This window comes from Lissotriton vulgaris, chromosome 10, assembly GCF_964263255.1.
Source record: "Lissotriton vulgaris chromosome 10, aLisVul1.2, whole genome shotgun sequence".
NCBI lineage: Eukaryota > Metazoa > Chordata > Amphibia > Caudata > Salamandridae > Lissotriton > Lissotriton vulgaris.
This window is the reverse complement of record NC_141698.1, coordinates 494,743,770-494,768,036: the sequence shown is the minus strand read 5'-3', so window position 1 is coordinate 494,768,036 and position 24,267 is coordinate 494,743,770. Positions and strand designations below refer to the sequence as shown.

At 48.5% G+C, this 24,267-nt stretch overlaps 1 protein-coding gene across 2 annotated transcripts in view; it reads left to right on the top strand.

The window, feature by feature from the left end:
- BFAR (bifunctional apoptosis regulator) overlaps positions 1-24,267 on the top strand; it is a 357,188-nt gene that overhangs the window by 134,100 nt on the left and 198,821 nt on the right. The window lies entirely within an intron of this gene.

The following is a 24,267-nucleotide window of genomic DNA, read 5'->3' as shown; positions in this document are numbered from 1 at the left end:
TTCCGTGAATCGGCGGAATGCCCTGCTGTGCAACAACCACCACCTGTTGTGACCGGGGTGGGGAATCCAACTGTAAATGTATGTGGGAACGGGCCTGAAGGGGAGATTCCGAGGATGTTCTTTCTAATACTGTTGCGAGAATGTGTTATGTGCAATAAAGGTCATAAACCCTAGTATAAGAGGCCAGGCCTCAGAGATGTGGCTAGAGCACCTCGTGACGATACTTGCTGTCTGAATTGATGTGTTCTCCTCCGGAGAGAATAAAATCCTCGTTTCCTGCCTTATAGTCTCCAGCGCCTGCTTCTTCATTGATTAATATTGGTGGGTCATAGAGGCGATACCGCCGGGCAACATAAAAAGGGTTTTTGGTTACCGGTTGTCTTTGGAACCCTTTTTAACAATTGGCGTCCCAAACGTGGGGCCCATCAGCGACTCGTGGATCCAGTGGGAGAGGTCCTGACGACAGAGTGAACGACTGCAACGATCGGAAGGTACCCTGTCCGATAGACCCTCGTCTGACAGCCGATCATCCGAACTTCACTGGTTCTGAACAGACCTCTCTCGAGTGATCTGCGGTCCTGACTGGGAACCATCAGGAGTGCCACGAGAAGTACGAAGAGAAGAGGACGATCGGGCGCTGGATTCGGAAGACAAGAAACTGTCCATGCGGTCCGGGTAAGGTCGTGTAAACACGACGAATTGCGAAAGTGATAGATAATTGAAAGTGATTGATAATTGTTGAGAAAATACTAGTATTACTTTTTGTTAATTTATTGGAGATTCACTGTCTACAAACGGAGAAACAACAGGCTCTCCCTTTATAAACAGCGAAGGATAGGTACGCACCCGTCGGACCTATCTTTCTCCCCCACTGAACAATTGCCCCCCCCCCATTGATTAACTGTTATAGATTGTTTTCTGGAGATTCTCTGTCTGCAAACAGGGAAGAATAGGTCCCCTCTTTGCAGATAGTGAAAGGGTAGGTGACGCGAACCTTTGCGAGCCTACTTATTCTTCCCATTGACCATATTGATTTTTTATTTTTGACCTAACATTGATTGATTGCTCAAGATTGGTTCATGAGGTATTCACTACGTGCAAACAACGTAGAATAGAAATATTCTGTCTAGTCTTTGCGCGCAGTGATAAGATAGGTAGTGCTGACTATTATCCCATTGTGATCCGTCATGCCTGTCTTCTCCCCACTGGTTAGTAGCCTGTTTAACCCGGACCGCTTATTAGAGATGAACCATCCGGCTCCGCTGGAAGGCACCCCTAATAAGGACATGTTCATGAAGCATGGATTAATCGCTATAGCCTATAGTGAGCTGTGGCATAAATATACGAAAAAGGATCGAGAAAGACAGTGGCCACTGAGAGGATCCTTTGATCTCGACAAAATAGAAACGGTAGAAATAGCCCTTCGTAGGAATGAAACAACACCTATTATGCTCGATAGTCTCGGTATGTGGCGCAAAGAAGCCACACGACGAAGGGAAGGCGACGAATTCGGAAAAGGTGAAGGGACACGACGGACAACCCTCCAAACGTCAGTAGGCAAAGGGAAGGGCCAACGATGGCACAATTCCGAGGAATAGATATGAAAAGAGAACGGTGTAAAGGGGTGTGCCGACAAGTCAACCCCGGAACACAACGACCCGAAGGTAATCCCCCGACACTGCGCACAGGACGAACAGATTTAAAACAAAACCAATGTGCTTTCTGTAAATGTCTCGGGCACTGGAAAGCCCAATGTCCGACTTTGCAGAGCATAGGTAAGAATGGAGGGTCGACAGAAAGGACAGGCCGACAGAAAGGGAAAAGGCACGAAATAAAAACCAATCAGACTAGTACGGACAGGACAGATAGAACCACCCCGTTTGATTATGCTCGATGGCACAGATTTCGTCAGACCAATTTTAACGACATGTTAGAGTTTTGGGACTGATTGCTCTCTGTTACTCCCCCACTCTGAAAAACCAAACACAATTACAGACCAGTGTAAACAACCCCCCGTTAGAGAAAAGACTCAAGGAAGCCAAGCGTCTATTATATAAACTTAGGATTTAATTACGGTAAAGAAAACACACAACCAACGGTAAATAGAATAACTAGTAGAACTCTCTCTAAAACAAACTTTACTAATAGGAAAAATACAAAACATATTATGCTCACTCCGGAAGTCCTCCAATGTAACAGTTCGATGGTCCCGCCCATCCGGAACACATAGCACGTGTGGGGCGGGGCCTGCCAGCAACCATGGGCCAAAAAGAGATCGCTGGCGAGAAGGTCCTGGAGGCTCCACCAAGCAGGCAATGAAATGGTCTTTCCATACTACCCTTCCAGGGATGGCGTCCCCCGGGCCGCGAGTAGGGAGGGGGCGGCTGCAAATGACCCCCTCCCTCGTATCTCCTGGTCCGGCCATCACGAATTCCTCCATCGAACGGATGCAGGGTGGGCAGGGAGGAAGAGGCGACGCGGACGAGCCTCTTCCACCTCCACAGGTAGGAGGCTTCCCTGCCCTGGTCCGGCGCCGATGTCCTCCAGCCGGGCGACGGCCATATACCTACGCTGCACAGGACACATAATGCCCGACTGGTATATTTCCTTAGCACAGGACATACAATGCCCGGCTGGTATACTTGCGTAGTACAGGACATACAATGTCCGACGGGCATATTTACGGAACACCGGATGTACAGTGGTCCCCCAAGAGTCGGAATCAGGGGTGTAGGGTGGTCATCATGTGCGCCCCTGATTCAAAAGGACGGTGTAGGATGCGCCGGGAGAGGGAGACGGCACGAGTGAGCCTCCCTCACCTCCCCAGATGAAGGCTCCACTACTGCACCCTGGCGCCCCGAACCAAAATGTCCTGCTCCAGCAGCATGATGCTCTGTCTTTCGCCATCACAAGAAGTTTCTTCCACTCCTGATGGATACGGCAAAGGTGGCTGCCACAGGGTCTCAAAATGGCGTCTGGGCCCTCGAAAGGCGGGTCTAGGCCGCTGGAGTAACTTTGTCCGAAATTGCAACTCGGGCACTTGCCCACCTGGGCGCAAGCCCCCACCATCGACAAACATCCCCTCGACTTTGAAGATTCTACCAAAGTCCCAAGAGCCCTCAGCCCCTTCAGGCTTCCGGTGAGGAACAGTTGCATTGATCTCAAATGAAATAACCACGGCACAGCAACAAGATGGCGGTGCTCTCGTGTCTGCATCAGCTTCCGTCTGAACCACCCAGGAACATTATGGGCTAACGAACTTGAGTAAGTTCCGGCTGAGCATCAACATGACCCGGTAAGAAAGACTCTATCCCCCTCCCTCTCTTGATTGACGGTCCACACCACCAGCCCCTCTGTTAGCACAGTTTTTTTGAACTGCCGAAAGGGACCCTGGTCCAACCGCCAATCGTCGGGGACATTTTTTTCCTCTGATGCTACTTCCGGATTAAGCCGGCCTCGCCCAAAATGGCGCCGGTATCAATGGAAACTAACGGATGCCTCGTGGTGTTCCTTAACTAATGAGACTTGATGTACTAAGATATATATACGAACCATTGTGCGCTCGATGGGAAAGGGAGGAGGGTTCACTTGGCGAACGTTTGAGAAGGGGTTCCGTAAAAATGTTGATTTCAATGAACGATTTATTTTTGATATTTATTGTAACTGGTACATAACGTCGCTTATGATGCACACTCACAGTTTACATCTAGGAAATGTGATTCCGATGAGGTTGACTGTGTTTCCATTTATGAACTGAAATGCCCCTGATTCCCTCGTCACGCAATGAAATGTTTTTAGTTACTTGCAAATAATTAATTAGGGTTTTTTTTACATGTTCTTGTGTTACAAAATAACCCCCTACTGTATGTGCTTCCATCGACGACATGTCAGGCCAAATTATGATTGTGCTCTCACATTTTACATACTGAAGGATTATACAAATAAAGGTCTTAACAACTATGAATAAGCATCGCATACTTTTGTAAATGCGGGTATCGGTGGGAGGGTTTTTCTGTGCGCAACCGTTCTGCTCTTTTTTTAAGGTTATCCGAGAAATGGTTGTCCAGCCCCGGATTGATGATCGGATCCCAGGTATGATACGTTGCCTCCAAAATATGCGACTAAGCTCAGGGACTAACATATGAAGAAGGACCTCGACTTCTGAGAATGGGTAAAGTAAAGCGGGGTGATTGATAAAATGTTATTAAGATATGGTGGTCGAAGGTACTAAGGTACCGGGTTAAAACGAAGAACTGATATGCCTTAGAACCTCACAGCTTTGGGAATGATTTAGGGATCCCGATGGCCGGATACATCTACAAAACCGGGTACCTCACGCTAGGCACCTCTGATTCCTCTTTTTAGCGTTTCTCTACACACGATCCTTAATGCCATCCTCGAACCTCCCCATGAACCACTTATCACATTGCCCGCCCCCTTGACTTTCAGAAACCAAAACCCTAAGGGATTATATCCCGAAGAGATAAGTACGAGTATGCGGTAAGTAAAGGACTTTCGTGCCCGTACATATGATGTGTTCGAATGTTGTCCCCCCACCTCCCCCTTTCCCTCCTTTTTCCTTCTGCAGGTTACATTAGAATCCCGATTAGGGTATTGTAAGGGATCTGGAACCACGTCACGCCCGATGCATGAAAACGGACTACCGCTACAAGACGACACAAAAAGGACGCCCTACCCAATGCACGACCTTTTTGTACCAGATCTAATGCTCTTCTGTCCCAAAACTGCATGCTTTCTACATCCTAACACAGACCCGAAACGTCTAACGTTGGGTAACGCACTGAATAGCCCAAACAATACACGGTCATTCTCCATGTCCCATGTGTACTGTTTGGCCTATTGTCTCTCTCTCTCTTTCTCTCTCTCTCTCTCTCTCTCTTTCTCTCTTTCTTTCTCTCTCTCTCTCTCTCTCTCTCTCTCTCACTCTTTCACCCCTCCACACTTTCCCTCTTCCTAGCGACTGGCACCTAATTGACGAAACTGGTGCACCTCCTGATTGGCCCCAAATACCACAAGTATTTGCACAAATTTGTCCTAAAATAAAGTTGTATCGGTACCACGTTACTACCTCTCCTTTTCTGCTAAATATGGATGAAATTTAAATTGGCCAGTAGGAAAAGGACAGGTAAGACGACTGAGGTTCCCTAAATTTGACCCACAACCAGGGAACTATTTGTCAGTGGCTTCTATGATAAAATATGTCTGTGGTAATGCGACCACCCCCATTCCAAATTGTCCCCATACCCCAAACAGTAAGAGATGATCAAGACACCCCCGTCTTCCCAAAATGCCCCCAGTTTGGTGTCAGCTGCCCTGAACGAGAGCTTGAAAAACGCCCCCTGCTCTAATTCACTATGTTCCTAATCGTTTTCCATAAGATCCCACCTTCCCCGAGGATAAGTTTAATAATTATCGCAAACCCCCCCCCCCCCCCCCCCCCGAGTTTTTGTAGTAACCAGGTCGCGAGGATTTATATAGAAAGTTAGAAAGATGTATGCAAAGTTAAAAATTAGACCGAAAATCGAAAGAACTTGTTGCTGTAAGCCTTGCTGATAATAAGATGTTTTGATGTAATGAAGACTTGTTTAGCCTATGTTCATCCCTCAGAAGGATGCCTACCAGACTATGGTGAATAGCACGTTGCACTTTTTGTAAAACACAAGGCCCTGAAGACCAGCCTAGCCTTGCAAGACTCGTACTAGGGAAATAGGTCTCTACCAGAAGAACTGACATCTACTATAATAGACGTATGCAATAAATGAGTACCAGACCTCGTACCTATTACAAATGAACGTAATAACCATCAAAGCGCCAAAGAATTAGCCAGCGAAAGGAAGTTGTAAGGAATCCAGCAAACCCATCATCAATTGTTTATACGTTAGCCGCAAGAATCTCCAATGTAGCGAGTGCTTACCCCAGTTGCTTGGTGTTGGGAGAGAAATAGATTTATGTAATTACCTTCTTCTGCAATATCTCTAAAGACTGTCTTTTCAAAACTCATTTAAGGGTATCACTGTCGGAGGAGAAAGAGACCGGATGTGGGAGCACGCGGCCTGACTGCGGATTGTGGAACATCAGCGACGGAGGCCGAGGCGAGACCACAGCAGTAAGGAGACGCAGGACGGGGCACTGTTTCAGACAAAAGCTAAGGAAAGGGCTGACCTGAAGCCCCTGCTCTATGATCAACGTGTGCCAAAAAGTCCCCGCTCTCTGAACATGGTTACGGACCCGCCTGTCGAAAACTCTCCGCCCCCCCTGATCTGTTCCCGACTTGGCCTTGCTCCATCCCCTCCTCCTCCGACGTACCATAAGGACTGTTCACACCCGCACCTTTCCACCCGAACTCTCAAGTTCCTCCAAAATCCTACTGAGCTACCCAGAGAAAAGTACTCCCTGCGTCAGAAGGGAGGGAGCTCCGACTAAGTGGACCACGAACTATGTTAATCTTAGAACGGTGACCTAGAACTCCACCAAGGGTCGCCTCTAAAGAGAAGATGAACAAAGTATGTGGTTCTACCCGCTGCTGAACGCCTCGAAGATGATGGAAGCGACTGGAAATGCTCACCACACAGACCCAAGGAACAAACAGATCTCACAATTCAGGAACAATCACATTTTTCATTGCAAATCTATGCTCTGCGTTATAAAAGAAAGTGCACCTGCTCCAAACCCGTAACGCATTGCTCCTATGAGGTCTGACGAAACAAGACAAAATGTACCCCTGCCCGCAGACCTCCAACGACTCAATCCACATGAACATTCCTGTTGACAGACCGAGTAGTAATCCAGGGGCTTAACAGTGCCAACAGAAGACGACAAAAGACAACGAGAACTCTGATATTTTTACTATCTCTCCTTTCTCTCCCAATCACCATTGGACTAACTATGCACCCGCCGAATGCAAAGAGGACTTACTTATATGATAACTCACCAGCTCCTATTTCGAATGACTATAAGCATCTATGATCTATACCCAACGCCCTCGCTACGTAATTCTAGTCTGATATTACATTACGATGACTTTTTCTGCAACCAACTTAACGATGAACCCGCCTACTAGATGATGAGATTTTTCAATATAATGTTTATAATGTGATGTTTATGTACAGCTCTTTTGCCTAAGTCCCCTCTCCCTTACTTATGATCGCTGCATATAGGTATAGATAGGAAATAGGCCAGCAAGATGTCTTGGAAATGTTAAAGGGAGGACTGTGGAAAATTAACTCAAACTTGGTGAACATTATCGGCGTCATCTTGCCCCCTTTTCAAGCCCATTCGTGCGCGTAAGCGGCAGCCATTTTTGAACGCCATGGCCTCCCTGCCCCTCGCTGATAGCCAGCGCGTCTCTCTCTCCCTTAACCTCGCAAGCATCCCCCCGCACACTGACAACCCCCGCTCTCTCATGCCTTGGGTCATAAACCCCTCTTCAGCGCAGCTTCACCACTGAATCCCATCCTGTTCCCAGCGCGACACCTCCCCTCATTCCTTTCATGGCCTCAGATCCTTTCGATGCAAACCCCTTTTTCCTGTGTCCCCGTTTGTCTTCCTTGTTCCCAGGCCGCCACCTGGCCCTGCGGATACTGTTTATTACCCCGTACAGTAGGAAGCTTCCCCTCCCCATCAAAAGACCCTCGAGCCGATCAAAGCCCCCACTCTATGAGATCCGATCAACCCCATGCATTCCGTGAATCGGCGGAATGCCCTGCTGTGCGACAACCACCACCTGTTGTGACCGGGGTGGGGAATCCAACTGTAAATGTATGTGGGAACGGGCCTGAAGGGGAGATTCCGAGGATGTTCTTTCTAATACTAAAGTGTTGCGAGAATGTGTTATGTGCAATAAAGGTCATAAACCCTAGTATAAGAGGCCAGGCCTCAGAGATGTGGCTAGAGCACCTCGTGACGATACTTGCTGTCTGAATTGATGTGTTCTCCTCCGGAGAGAATAAAATCCTCGTTTCCTGCCTTCCAGTCTCCAGCGCCTGCTTCTTCATTGATTAATATTGGTGGGTCATAGAGGCGATACCGCCGGGCAACATAAAAAGGGTTTTTGGTTACCGGTTGTCTTTGGAACCCTTTTTAACATCACTAATTCTAAGCTGAATTTAGAGATGGATGATGTTAACCCTCTGAATGAGGACCTACCAGATGAATATATTTTTGATCTTAACCAGAGAGAAATTGATACGGACGCGCTCCTCAATGAGGAGGTCACCTTCACATCCAGAGGCATAATTTTAAACCCTCTAGGACAGGAGATGTTCTCTCTGGGTAACATCAAACATCCTAGAAGTGTGGAATGGTGGCTTCTAGAGCACGTGGCCAAATTTTTCACAAAGTGGCTAAGAAACCCACTAGAGATGGAGGCTCAAAACCTCCTACGACCCGAATGTTCCTGACCGGTGATTATAAATAAGGTGTCTCTAACTCCAAACCTGGACCCGGAGCTCATTACTTTTCTTTTTAATTTGGGAAGAGACCCAAGGAAGGGCATGGAAAAGTCCCTAAAAATGTTCCAGGATCACCTACTTGAAGTTCCAGGACCCCTAGTTAGGATCATTGACATGGCAGAAGATTGCCACCTTCAGCAGAGGCAGCAAAGAGCACCACCAGCCTTTTATCCTCAACGCGGTGGAGGTTTCCACTCAGGAGGCCCTTCAACAGTGAGTACCAATCTTCCTCGAAGTTCTTCCCAGGTAAAGGTGGGAGGTCGTCTCAAACTCTTCCACAAAGCATGGCAAAGAACCCTGAAGCCGTGGGTCCTGGATACGGTTAAAGATAGATTTCATACAAACTCTTTACCAATCCCATGTCCCCGAAGAATTAAGCCTGACCCCAGATCATCAGAGGGTAGTAGAAGAGGAGATTCTCTCCATGCTAATGAAAAGTGCAATAATAGAAGTACTGCTGAACCACCAGGTTTTTATTGGTACGTTATTTCTAATACAGAAAAAAGACAAAGGTTGGAGACTAGTCATAAACCTCAAACGTAAACAAGTTCCTCTACAACAGGCACTTCAAGATGAAGGGCATACACCTCCTAAGAGACATCTTATTGGAGGATGAGTGACAAGTAAAACTCTACCTAAAGGACACTTATTTCACTGTCCCAATAGCTCAGGAATATCAATGCTGCCTCCAATTTCTACGCCAAAATCATCTTTTCAAGTTCGAGGCACTCCCCTTCGACCTAGCATCAGCCTCCTAAGGATTTACAAAAGTAAGGAGAGCGGTCATCTCTTTCCTCAAAGAGAGAGGAATACGTCTTATTATATATCTGGATGACATACTCATAATGTCGCATGCAAAGTGCAAATTTGTAAAGACCAAGACAGTACGATTTCCCTCTAGGAAGGACTAGGATTCATCATAAACTGAGAAAATTCGGTCCTAACACCCTTGAGATGTACAGAATTCCTGTTTTTTTTTATAGACAGAGTAAAAGCTATTCTCCTACAGTCAAAGAAGGTGGCCAAAATCCATAAGGAGATACGTTCCGTCCTGAAACATCACTTTTTTAACCCTGAGGGAACTGGCGTGACAGTTAGGCCATCTATCCTCTTCCATCCAAATAATATTACCCGGTCTCTCCACTACTTTGCTCTTCAGAGAGTAAAAGCGCAGCGGGGAGAAAGGCCCCTTCTTCCTACCTGACCTAAAATATTGTGGTCGAAAACCCTCCGAATGTTTGAGTGGGCTTTGTTCAGAGCAGTAAAGTTAGAGACCTATTTAGTAAAGGATTTATAGCTACATCAACTAGCTAGGGATTTATTTTTGATTGAATCACTCTACTTCTTTCCGCATTTATACTCGCATTAGCGTTACCAAGCAAGGTTAGAGCCCCTTGGCTCCCGCCTCTAAGGAGATTGAAGTCTACCTGGTGTTGTTTCAGGTGGCAATCTTCTGCCATGTCAATGATACAAGCTAGAGGTCCTGGATCATCAAGCTGGCGATCTTGGCACATTTTTAGGGATTTTTCCAAGCCCTTCCTTGTCTCTCTTCAGAATTTAAAAAGGAAAGTAATGAGGTCAAGGTCCAGGTTTGGGATTAAGGACACCTTATTTAGAATGACTGGTCTGGAACATTCAGATCATGGGAGGTTTCTTTCCCCCCACTCTAGTGGGTTTCTTAGCCACTTTGTGAGGAATTTGGCCACCTGCTCTTGGGGCTACCACTCGCACTTCTAGGGCGTTAGATGTTAACCGGAGAGAACATCTCCTGTCCTAGAGGGTCTAACATTATTGGATGTGGAGTGGGCCTCCTCTTTGAGGAGTGCGTCCGCATCAAGGTCTCTCTGGTCGAGATCAAAAATATATTAATCTTTTAAGCCCTCAGTTAGAGGACTAACTTTGTCCGCCTCTAAATTCATCTGATGATTTGTGTGAATATCGGTGCTGTTGTGTGCCCTAGAATGGATCGTGTTGGGTAGAACACCTAACATGATTGAGGTGCGTAGTTTTTAGGTGCTTAGACCTCCTCTGAAATTTAAAGTGCTTAGACCTGAACAGGAAGCTAGCGGGATATCACTGTAAGATGTACCTTCTAGATGTTTGGTTTTTCTTAATCTGTTTCCCCTATTTGGTGGCTCTCGGGCTAAAAGATTTGAGAATTTTAAATATATGTTTGGGAAGGGTCTAGAATCAAGGGCCAGATGTACGACCCTTTTTTGCGCTTGCAACCGGGAGATCGGCCCGTTTGCGACTGCAAAAAAGGCTCCTGGCATCTACAAACGCTATACATCCTCCTCGGGGACCTCAACTTCCACCTGGAGAACAACAACGACCGCAACACCACCACCCTGCTGGACAACCTCGCCAACCTCGGACTCAAGCAGCTGGTGACCACCCACTACGCCGGCCACACGCTTGACCCCGTCTTCTCCTCCAGCAAGGACATCTCCTTCAGCCACGCCACCGGACTCCACTGGACGGACCACAGCTGCGTCCACTTCAGCTTCAAAAGGAACACGATCCACCACCACCAGCAACAGGCCCCACGCAGAAGCTGGAACAAGATCACAGCCGACCAGCTCGCAGCATCCCTGAGCCAGAACCCTCCCGCCACCTCAGCGAACCCCAACCAGGCCGCCATCAACCTCTCGAGGTGGATCAACAACTGCGCAGACGACCTCGCCCCACTGAGGAACCCTCCCAGCAGACCCGGCAGCAAGAAAGCTTCCTGGTTCACGGACGAACTCAAGAGCTCCAAGAAGTACTGCCGAGCCCTCGAGAAAGCCTGGCGCAGAGACCCTACACCAGACAACATGACCACCCTCAAGCTCGCCACTCGAAAACACCACCACCTGATCCACAACACCAAGAAAACAGCATTCAAGGAACGACTGGACAACAACGCCCACAACAGCAAGGAACTCTTCAACATCGTCAAAGAGCTCTCCAACCCCAGCGTCGGAAACGACATCTCCCCATCGCAAGACCTCTGCAACTCACTCGCATCGTACTTCCACAACAAGATCGCAGACATACACAACAGCTTCAGCAGACAGCCGACGCACCCCACGACCGCACCAGCGCCCCCCACCACCACCCTCCGCGCCTGGACCCCGATCAACACCGAAGAGACCATACGCACGATGAACTCCATCCACTCCTGATCCCCAACCGACCCCTGCCCTCATCACGTCTTCAACAAGGCCGACTCCGTCATCGCACCCCATCTCCGAGACATCATCAACGCCTCCTTCGACACCTCAACCTTCCCGGAGAGCTGGAAGCACGCCGAACTCCGCGCCCTCCTAAAGAAACCATCAGCCGCCCCCACCGACCTCAAGAACTACCGCCCCATCTCGCTGCTCCCGTTCCCTGCCAAAGTCATCGAGAAGACTGTCAACAGACAGCTGGCCACTTTCCTCGAGACGAATGGATCCCTCGACCCCTTGCAGTCCGGCTTCCGGGCGAACCACAGTACCGAGACCGCCCTCATCGCAGCCACTGACGACATCCGAGCCCTGCTCGACAACGGCGAAACAGCAGCCCTCATCCTCCTGGACCTCTCCGCGGCGTTCGACACTGTCTGCCATCACACCCTATTGCAACGCCTCAGCAACGTCGGAATCCAAGAGAAAGCACTGGAATGGATCGTCCCCTTTCTCGCCGGAAGGACACAGAGAGTCCGCCTCCCCCCGTTCAGATCAGAAGCCACCAAAGTTTTCTGCGGTGTACCACAAGGATAGTCACTCAGCCCCATGCTGTTCAACATCTACATGAGCCCCCTTGCGGCCATCGCACGCCAACACAACCTCAACATCATCTCCTACGCCGACGACACCCAGTTGATCCTCTCCCTCACAAACGTCCCCGCCACCGCCAGAACCAACCTTCACGAAGGGATGAAAGACGTAGCCGAGTGGATGAGGAACAGCCGCCTGAAACTTAATTCGGATAAGACGGAAGTCCTCATCCTGGGATCATCGCCATCCGCCTGGGACAACTCCTGGTGGCCCCCTGCCCTGAGCAGCCCACCCAAACCAACGGACCACGCACGCAACCTGGGCTTCATCCTGGACTCCTCCCTCTCCATGACCAGACAAGTCAACGCCGTCTCCTCGTCATGCTTCAACATCCTACGCATGCTACGGAAGATCTTCCGGTGGATCCCCACCGAAACCAGGAGGACGGTCACCCAGGCCCTCGTCTCCAGCCGATTGGACTACGGCAACTCCCTCTACGCTGGAACCACTTCCAAACTCCAGAAAAGACTTCAGCGGGTTCAGAACGCCTCAGCACGACTCATGGACGATGGATTAACCCAGATCTCTGACTGGGGGTGAATGTTTTGCCATTGTGCAACATTCCGTCCATCTTGTGTGTTTTGCTTGTCAATATACCCTTGCCAGATCAAATATTGGTCTGGTAGGCGTTGTTCTTGCCCTGGATGTGCTTTTTTCCTAAAATCTGCCATATAGAGGCAGGCAAGACTGACAGCGAAGGTACTGCTCATATAGGTACCCTGTATTTGGGGGAATAACTGGTCTTCAAATTGGAAGACATTTTCTTTAAGGGCTAGGGTAGCACACTCCATAAGGATTGGAGAGGTCCAGTCCTCCGCCCTGAGGATTGTCTCTATTACGTCCAAGGTCGTATCCTGGGGTATGTTAGTGTACAGTGCCTCTACGTCTAATGTGATGAGTAAGTCGACCAGAAACTTTGTGTACATGATTACATGTCCCTTTCTGAAACAATACATAGAATGACAACAAGGGTAGTGAGAACCAGAATAACAGAAAACTGCAGTAACATCAGGTGCAGCAACACAACAACAAAAATGCTCACCCACTACATTCAAATGGGCCATACACCAGAAGAGTTACACTGGACGATGATTGAGGCCCATGCTAATATGACTCGAGATGCTCTCTTCACTAAAGAGCAACGCGGGGTGTACCGGCTTGCCACACACCGGACACACACCGGACAGGACTCAATGATGACATTCCATGGGGCAGGTGTCATAACATGACTACGTACCCCACTTTTGATCGTGGCATACTATAGTTAACACGTGTCCCTTTCGTTACCATTCCATCCCTCTATAGGTGACTGGTTCCTGGGCCTACGGGTACATCAATGCTATTATGGAATTTTGCTTTGCTCCAATTCCCCTAAAGGGTTTCCCCAAGGGAACTCAGCAATTCCTTTGCTCCTTTTTTCTATACTTCTGCCACCCTAGTACAGTGCCCACCTGTACTTCTGGTTTCTGACCATATCGGTGCAGTCCACCCCACGTGTCTTTCCCATAACACAGCAGTTCTTTGGCTTGGGCTTGGATAAAAGTTGCTATTTTGGAACTCTCCAGTTATCACTGAATACCTTGCTACATAATCCTCTGCCATCAAGAATGCCCCGTTAGACTTGCATTCACCATTACTAGACGTCGCCCTACTTTTTAATACTCCAATATAGTGCCCTTGTTGTTTCCATAAAACTAGCCACACCCCACATTGGGTCTGGCTCCACTTTCTCTATCAGGATCACTTCAGAAATTAGTACATACTTTATGATATATCCTTCGATAACACTATTCTCCCATTCACCATTACAAGATGGCGCCTTCTAATGTTGTTTCAATATGGCGCCGGTTTCGCAACTCACTCAATTTGTTGGCAATAGTCTATTCTCCCCGCGGTCGAGAACGGAGTTAAGACTGGCTCCCCTCCAGCGCTCGGCACTCCTGGTGACGTACAGACGTGGGTAGGTCCCGCACTTCCTAGAGGTTCAGTGAGCGTTATTTTCCCACACCTTTGCGAGCACACTCCATGTCACTCGCTGTTCTGACCTCCTAGGGTGAGACCCTTTTGCTCTCAGGACCCCAAGATCAAAAGGCTGTCTGGAAAGAGTGTGTAACACCCCCTCCCACAGGATAACCTGCTGATTAGCCTTCTAGGCCCGGCATCACTCATGATATGGTCAGTGACATCACTGATGAAATCACTAACATCATCCACAGAATCTCTGACGCACCCACTCACACCCCCATATAACCTTTCATACACCCACTCCAACTTCCGGACTACCATTCTCAAGCCCATTCACACATCTATACCAGTACGCACACAGCCACTCACTGATTCATAGATCAACACACACACCCACTCACTCTTACAGCCACTCATACACCCACTCACACACTAATACAGCCATTGACATATCCATTCATACACACGTACAGCCAATCACACACTGAGTCACCCATAGAGCTACTCGCATACCTACTCACTCACACATAGTCAATCATACAGCCACTTAGTTACCCATACAGTTACACAACCTCACTCACTCAGATACTAACACATACTCACTCACCTATACAGTCACTGACACTAGCACACACTCACCCATTCAGCCACTCCCACTCATCCATACAGTCACTGGCATACCCCACTCACCCATGCTGCCTTCCACATACCCAGTTACTCGCTTATATACCACGGACACAACAATAAACACTCTGACTCACCCATACAGCCCCTCACACACATACTCACTAACCCATACAGCCACTGACTCGCTCACCCACTCACTCAGACACTAAGACACCCATAGAGGACGCAGACAACCAATCACTCACCCATACAGAAACTCACCTACCCACTCACACACCCATACAGTCACTTAGACACCAACAGATGCAGGCATTGACACCAGTCACTCGCCCATAAATTCACTGAGACACCTAATCACTCATTTACACAATCAGTCACGCACCCACTGAATCCTCCAAGCACAGACAGATACCCACTGATTCACCAATACTCCTTGGTGTATATATAACACACACAAACTTTTTTTTAAATTCTAGTCACTGGATGATGATATCAGTGATGTCATTTGAGATGTCATTATTGATGTCACTGACCATGTCACGGCTGATGTAATATGTCAGGTCCTAAGCAGTGCATTGCGGGTGCACTAGTTATAGTTGGCTGACTAACTTTAACAGCCGAATTTCACTGGTTTTGTACGAGTGAACCCTGAACCCTGAGCCTAACTAACTAATGTCCCTGTAACCCTTGGATTTTTCAGGGGAAAAAATATATATATACATTGTGTGTGTGTGTGTATGTATATAGATATATATAGATATGGATATAGATATAGATATAGATTACATTTTATTTTCATTTTAAAAAGCACCCAATCATAAATATTTATTCCATTAATAAACAGATGTCAATAGAAAATATTTCATCAACCTTTATTAAAAGAAATATGAGTAACTGTTGGCCAATAGCCAGTTATTTAAAGTATAAACAAAGAAAATTGACACCGTGCCTTAAAGAGCCTCGCAGTGCCCCCTGTGTCTCATCATGCCCCACAGGTGACAGTTAAGGTCAGTTTATTTGTCTGGCTCCCACTTTTAGGATCCTCGAGCACTGAGCTCTGCCTTTTTTGACAATTTTACCAGAAAAACCTTTTTATGACAGAAAAGGTTAATTTAATTCTGTCAAAAATGCCTTCACTCTTTGTGATGTGTCCTGTCGCTGGGAAAAGACGCTCAGACTGGCCCTCGCTCAGTCTGTATTGTTGGCCTGCCAAAGTTCCATCATCATGACTCTGATCTTAACTGCCAGAAATTATCCAGGTGGAATCTGAGGACATAGAAAATATCTGGCTTCATGGACTCCACGAGAGAGGTACAGCTGAATCATCAAGAGACCTTGGAGAACATCAGTCGTCCTCCGAAAAGCACTCCGATCATCCAAAAGATCCTCACAGACCTAGACCTTATGGGAGACACCAGAAAAGACCATCTCAAATTACATCGAGAACTCGGACAATACCGATAGGTTTGCTGTCGACATCACAATCTAAGGTGGGGTCGTCTTTTCGTTTGTCGGAGCTCACACGCCACCTGACATCAAGACATGCATCTACGTGGCAGTCGTTGTCGATGGGCAGAAAACAGCTTTCATTGAGAATCATATCATCGCCCCAGTCACCGTTGATGGTCAGGAAACACCATTCGTTGACTTTGAGACATGCATCGATGTCTCCGTCGCGGTCGTTGGCCAAGAGACATTCTTCGAAGTGGGACAGGCCACCATTGAGACAGTTGAAAAAAGTACACACGGCTCAAAGGAGAAGAAGTCGACATTGCAAGTCTCATTAACGTCAAAAGACAAGCCTCCTTATGCCGAGGAAAGACCAAGATCTTAGTCGATCGAGGTTCAAATTTTGCTAATGGAATCAGCTAAATCAAGGCATCCTTCTCCGTCTAGACTCACTGACTCACCTTTCAGCATCTCACCATGTTGGTTAGACAGTTTACAGAGAAGACATATGCCTCATACTTCTGGCTGAGTAGTCAAGAACATACTCTCCTTCTGGAGTCACACCACATACACCATCGTCTAAAGCAGACGTCTTCAAACTTTAGGATGCCGAGACCCCCCCATTCAACATTTTCAGGCATAAGGACCCCCTCTGGACAAAAATTTCTAAACCTGTAGGCAGGGCTACTGGAATTATGAGGCAGGTGAGGACCAAATTGCACGACAGGCTTAACCAAATTGTGTGGGAAGAAAATGTAAATAATGTTATGTGATGCCGCTTATTTTGGGTTAGCATTGCTACAATATTTTTACACACAGTAACACTGAGAAACGATTTCACCCTATCAGTACCAGTTTATAACCAAAATTCAGCAATTAATGTCAGAAAGATGTCTATTTAACCTTTGTGATGGGCCTTCCACTCCACAGGAATATGTGCTGCCACATTAGAAGCTCACCTGGGTCCCTTGCAACCCTGGCGGTCTTGTGCAGAGTTAAGTAGTTTACCTTTGCCGCTTTCCTCTCACCCCCTCTCCTCTCTTAATCCCAGATCCCCCTCTCAATTTGCAGTCCACTTCTATCACCCCTTTTTAGGTTTCGCCTGGGGCACGGAGCATAAGCTCCGCCCCCAGAGAAATCTCTAGTCTTCAGTTAGGGACTCTGGAATACGCCCCTCTGTTCCATTGGCTAGCTCCATAAATGGAGGCTAGCCATTGGAACAGAGATCTGTCCGTCAAGGCCGGACCAGATTCGGGGGCGTTCCCGACATTTTTTCCCTCTCCACCCACTTGTGTTCGTCATCACGGTGGTGGGTGGGTGTTATTTTTTTTGGGGGAGTCCGCCTGTTTTCTTCTTTTGGTAAGTGTTTCTTGTTGGAGTTGGCTGCAAGATTCGAGTTCCCACGAGGCAATCAGGTAAGGAGCATTTTGTTTTATAAATGTGTTTTCACGTTCAGCCCCCCTCCCCGTGTGCCCGTTCCCGCCCCCCCTCCCCTTTCACTCTCCGTCTGCCTCGCTTTGTATCCTCTGACGTTCAGCCCCCCTCCCCGTGTGCCCGTTCCCGCCCCCCCCTCCCCTTTCACTCTCCGTCTGCCTCGCTTTGTATCCTCTGACGTTCAGCCCCCCTCCCCGTGTGCCCGTTCCCGCCCCCCCTCCCCTTTCACTCTCCTTCTGCCTCGCTTTGTATCCTCTGAGGTCCATAATATTGTTTGGTTTCACACAAGCCCCGACTTTCTTTTGATGTGCAAATCTCCCCACTTTGAACCCCATTCACCACGTAAACTGCTTCTATCTTGTTGTTTGTTAAGCAGGAAGGGGTGGGGCGTGCAGAGTACACAAAAAATGTGTTCGTTTGTTTGTCTATGCAGTGCTAGTCTTTCTTCTTTGTCTTTTCGACAGCATGGGGAGGCGGGATCCAAAGCGTGCTCTGCCATTTCGTCCGGGTTTCGCAATGGTGAGGGGTTGATGGCACTCTTTGGTCTTGTAAAGCCGATCAAAGGGAACTTGTGTGATCGCTGGTCTGAATTTTGTGGACATGAAGAACCGCCCTCCGGTAGCACTTTTTTTTTGTAGTTTGACCGAGCATCTCAGCCCCTTCCGGTACGGACGGCACACTTTATTTAGCACAGGAAGGGGCTCAATGCTTTCTTCCGTTGGTTCTAGGACGGGTGGGTATTATGTGAATAGTAGGTTTGAAAATGATTATGGTCGAGAAATTCGCGTTTTAATTGAGTTAGGGATGCCGCCATCATTGTGCGCGTCGCCCTCTCCAAGAATAGTTTATGGCCGGTGGAGCCTTATAATCGTAGGCGCTGGAGATGGTAAATGCGGGCACGCATCTTGTGGTGAGTTAGACAGTAATTAAGTTCGCAGTTAGCTCCTGCGAGATGCCCTTAATAGTGGAGCACAGCTGCCCGCCCCGTGTGTGTGCGTGAGTGTGTGTTTGGGAGGTGCCGTTTCCCACAGCGCTGATCTAATTCAGACGAAACTGATTGCAATGTCCGTCTGTCTGTGTGCCTGCGGTGATCGGCTGTCTGCCTGCCTGCAGTGTCCGTGGTCCGTCTGTCTGTGTGTGTGCCTGCAGTGTCTAACGTCCGTCTTTCTGTGTGTGTGCTGCAATGTCAGCCTGTCTGTTCGTTCCCCCAGCAAAAAAAAAGTGAGCACCTACTGTCAAGGCAACCACAGTGTCATGGAGCAGCCCCTCTCCTATCTGTTCCTTCCTTCAACAAATCTCGCACCGGGTGAAACGCCGAAGATGCGCCACTCCGTGCCAGCAGGAATAAGAAACAACCCTTGTGTCTAGGTTTACAATGTCAACCGGCCAGGATACGGTGCCTGTCTGTGTGCCTATAGTGTCCATCTGTCTGTGTGCCTGTAGTGTCCGTCTGTCTGTGTGCCTGTAGTGTCCGTCTGTCTGTGTGCCTGTAGTGTCCCGCTGTCTGTGCGCCTGCAGTGTCCATCTGTCTGATTGCAATGTCCGTCTATCTGTGTGCCTGCGGTGATCGGCTGTCTGCCTGCCTGCAGTGTCCGTGGTCCGTCTGTCTGTGTGTGTGCCTGCAGTGTCCGTCTGTCTGTGTGCGTGCAGTGTCAGCCTGTCTGTGTGTCTGCAGTGTCCGAGGTCCCTCTGTCTGTGTGCCTCCAGTGTCCGTCTATCTGTGTGCCTGCAGTCTCTGTCTGTCTGTGTGCCTGCAGTGTCTAACGTCCGTCTTTCTGTGTGTGTGCTGCAATGTCAGCCTGTCTGTTCGTTCCCCCAGCAAAAAAAAAGTGAGCACCTACTGTCAAGGCAACCACAGTGTCATGGTGCAGCCCCAAACTGTTCCTTCCTTCAACAAATCTCGCACCGGGTGAAACGCCGAAGATGCGCCACTCCGTGCCAGCAGGAATAAGAAACAACCCTTGTGTCTAAGTTTCAATGTCAACCGGCCAGGATACGGTGCCTGTCTGTGTGTTGTAGTGTCCATCTGTCTGTGTGCCTGTAGTGTCCGTCTGTCTTTGTGCCTGTAGTGTCCGTCTGTCTTTGTGCCTGTAGTGTCCGTCTGTCTGTGTGCCTGTAGTGTCCCGCTGTCTGTGCGCCTGCAGTGTCCATCTGTCTGATTGCAATGTCCGTCTATCTGTGTGCCTGCGGTGATCGGCTGTCTGCCTGCCTGCAGTGTCCGTGGTCCGTCTGTCTGTGTGTGTGCCTGCAGTGTCCGTCTGTCTGTGTGCGTGTAGTGTCAGCCTGTCTGTGTGTCTGCAGTGTCCGAGGTCCGTCTGTCTGTCTGTGTGCCTCCAGTGTCCGTCTATCGGTGTGCCTGCAGTCTCTGTCTGTCTGTGTGCCTGCAGTGTCTAAGGTCCGTCTTTCTGTGTGCGTGCTGCAATGTCAGCCTGTCTGTTCGTTCCCCCAGCAAAAAAAAGTGAGCACCTACTGTCAAGGCAACCACAGTGTCATGGAGCAGCCCCTCTCCTATCTGTTCCTTCCTTCAACAAATCTCGCACCGGGTGAAACGCCGAAGATGCGCCACTCTGTGCCAGCAGGAATAAGAAACAACCCTTGTGTCTAGGTTTACAATGTCAACCGGCCAGGATACGGTGCCTGTCTGTGTGCCTATAGTGTCCATCTGTCTGTGTGCCTGTAGTGTCCGTCTGTCTGTGTGCCTGTAGTGTCCGTCTGTCTGTGTGCCTGTAGTGTCCCGCTGTCTGTGCGCCTGCAGTGTCCATCTGTCTGATTGCAATGTCCGTCTATCTGTGTGCCTGCGGTGATCGGCTGTCTGCCTGCCTGCAGTGTCCGTGGTCCGTCTGTCTGTGTGTGTGCCTGCAGTGTCCGTCTGTCTGTGTGCGTGCAGTGTCAGCCTGTCTGTGTGTCTGCAGTGTCCGAGGTCCCTCTGTCTGTGTGCCTCCAGTGTCCGTCTATCTGTGTGCCTGCAGTCTCTGTCTGTCTGTGTGCCTGCAGTGTCTAACGTCCGTCTTTCTGTGTGTGTGCTGCAATGTCAGCCTGTCTGTTCGTTCCCCCAGCAAAAAAAAAGTGAGCTGTGTGGCCTGTGTGGCCTGTGAGAGCTGTGTGGGCTGTGAGAGCTGTGTGGGCTGTGAGAGCTGTGTGGGCTGAGAGAGCTGTGTGGGCTGAGAGGGCTGTGTGGGCTGTGAGAGCTGTGAGAGCTGTGTGGGCTGTGTGGGCTGTGAGAGCTGTGTGGGCTGTGAGAGCTGTGTGGGCTGTGAGAGCTGTGTGGGCTGTGAGAGCTGTGTGGGCTGTGAGAGCTGTGTGAGCTGTGAGAGCTGTGTGAGCTGTGTGAGCTGTGTGAGCTGTGAGAGCTGTGAGGGCTGTGTGGGCTGTGTGGGCTGTGTGGGCTGTGTGGGCTGTGTGGGCTGTGTGGCCTGTGTGGCCTGTGAGAGCTGTGTGGCCTGTGTGGCCTGTGTGGCCTGTGAGAGCTGTGAGGCTGTGAGAGCTGTGTGGGCTGTGAGAGCTGTGTGGGCTGTGAGAGCTGTGTGGGCTGAGAGAGCTGTGTGGGCTGTGTGGGCTCAGAGAGCTGTGTGGGCTGAGAGAGCTGTGTGGGCTGTGAGAGCTGTTGGCAATGTAAATAACAATGCCATTTATTTATAAGTAAAAAAAAAAAAGAAATGTCATGAGCAATGCCAATAACTCAAACTTTTCCAAAGGCGAAACCATTGCATTGTAAATGCTTGTTACAATTTCTGATCTCTCCCCATTCAACCTCTCACTTCACCTTTAACCACCTTCTGCCATTCTGTCTTTTCACTGCCCTCATCTCTAACAGTCGCTCGCATTGATCGCATAGCCTCTCTGGCCCCATCACCTCCTGTGCCCCTCAGCACTTCTCATTCACCTCAAGTCTCTCCATTCAAATTTTTGTTAATTTGTATCTTACACCTGTTCAGTCCCCCCCATTCACCTTCTACACCTTTGTTCTTCCACACCTTCTTGAACCAACGTCCCTCTCCCCTGTTACCTCCGCACCAGTGCCTAATTTGAGCAGTGGTTTCCAGTGCTTGGCACTGGCACCTAATTGTGCACACTTGCACTATGTGAGTCTGCCTCATGTGGACTCTGTCTAATCTGTGCAATTTAGAGATTAGCAGAACAGCTGTTTATTAATTCATTATTCAATGTACATTAAAAATGATAAACTCCTGACACCCATGCCATTCTTATAGCTTTGGAGGCTTGAAATAGTCTGAATAGTCACACTTTTACAAGTGTTATGGTTCGTAGTTACATAGGTATGGTCATTGGCCGGGCAAGCAAGGCAATCAGTGGGTGGTTAAAGTTGCAATGGCCTACTGGTGAGGGCCCTGACACATGTTTTATTACAAATTAATCACTGCTTAGCACCCACCCCAGTACTCCCTCTCTTCCCCTATCACTGCTGTCCCGCACCCAGTCCTATGATTAGGGTTGCCAGCTCATTATTTTGATGTCCCAGATGGTTAAAAAATAAGCAGTCACCTAAAACTGTATTTTCAGCACTTATCGGTGCATACTTAGAACAGCAAATATACATAGAAAGCACTTTTAATTGTGTTCTAGGGCTGCCTCAATGATTGATAAAGGGAACAAAGACAGAAAAGTCACATAACAAATGAATACATTTTTTTATTTAGAAGGCTATTTAGTGTCAGTGAACGTCTTTGCAGGCTCTTTAAACAACACCGGCTGGCATTTTCTTTTGGCAAACCTACTTTATATTACTTTTCATGAAATGCATTCTCACACTACCCCAGTAAATGTAAAATGCAAATGTATGGAATAGTGGGGGCCCAGGGGGTACTAGAACTAGAATAAACCCGAAGCATGCCTCTGTAACCAGTTTACTAAAGGTCTAATGGTCTTTAATGACATGTGAAAAACTCGGGGTGTGCCGGAGATAAGACTCCAGACCCTGCCCTGCCGAGCCCCCAGCAGCTCCAGCTGCACTCAATAGCCCTGGCTGAGCCACACGACGGGGGAGTAGGGGGGATGAAGCTATGGGCCTGGGGAGAAGTGTGGAGGGACTGCGCGACCCCCTTCTGGTCACTCCACGGCCCCCCTGGGGGTCGCGCCCCACAGTTTGAATACCCCTGGCCTAAAGGGACAGTTCTCCTAGGTTCTCATCAGGTACAACATCATTGCCTCCTTCGATGCCTTCTGGGTCGCTCGGGAGCAGCATTTGGCGCATAAGTTTCCTAGTAGATCAAGAAGTCCACTGTGCCATCGATCTAGATCCATGACAACATCTAGAACCAGATCCACTTCAAGATCCAGAAGATCAAAATCCAGAAAATTGCATTGTTCTGCATCCAGCCATACAAAAGATCACCCTTCTTTTCCGACTCTTCTTGCTCCTCAATTTGGGACTACTCTCCTACCTTATCGGACACACCTCCTGCCTGAGCGTTCCCGGTAAATTATCTGGTGACCTTTAACAATATCCTTATCAGAGGTGCAAACAAACTGAATATTGACATCCCAACTACTACTGCTGCTTCATCTGTCATGTGTGAGACCCTGTATTATAGAGCAGTAGCAAGGCCACTCTTTCCACTGGTTCTGGGACTTTTGGAGCCTGCAGTAAAATAATTTTTTTACTCCAGCATCCTTGAAATCCACTCCATCTTGCCTCCTCAAAAAATATAAGGCTTTTGAACAGGACTCTTTCGCAGGGGTGACCCTCCTCCGGAATCAGTGCTAGTTGCTGCCACTTGTAAATCTGACTCTGTGGCTTCTTCATCTTATGTACTACCGGACAAGTGAAGTAAGCAGGTAGACTACCTTGGAAAAAAGATATGCGGGCATCTGCATCTTGCATTAAGGTGCTGAGTGCGTCTGCCTTGCTGGGGAGATACGACAGGTCTCTGTGGGACTCACTCTGCAAATTCATGTAAAAACTTCTTAAAGTGGACTGACAGGATTTCCAGGAAATCCCGAAAGAAGGTGGTCTGATATCCTACCAGATCATAAGTGCAGCAGTAGATACACAGGCCTTGCTGTTCATGGGTACTCTCGCAGCATCTGTGCAAGGAGTGCTTCCTGGGTACGACTCACTGTATAAAAACCAGAGGCACAGCACAAAATCATGAACTTGCCATTCTCAGGTACCACCCTGTTTGGTACTCACACTTGTGAAGGGATGTCTAGGGTGAAACCCCAAATAGACACACTCCATGCTATTGGCCTGGAGAAAATTAGGAGTTTCGCAAGAGATTCATACCGTATGACACTTGATATTTTTCAGCCGAGGATTCCAACCCCTCACTAGATTCAACAGCAGGTAAGATCGCACTACCACCCTCACAAGCCATCTGGGAGAAGAGGAATGCAACAACCTGCATCCACAGGAAAGACTCCTGCTAAGTAATGAGTCATTACTTCTTCCGTCTTCATTACCCTCTCAATGTGGGAGGGAAGTATCACCAATCACTGAAAAAGTGGACTGCAATAACAAAAGATGAATGGGACTTGTATATTTGTCACAATGGCTATTTTCT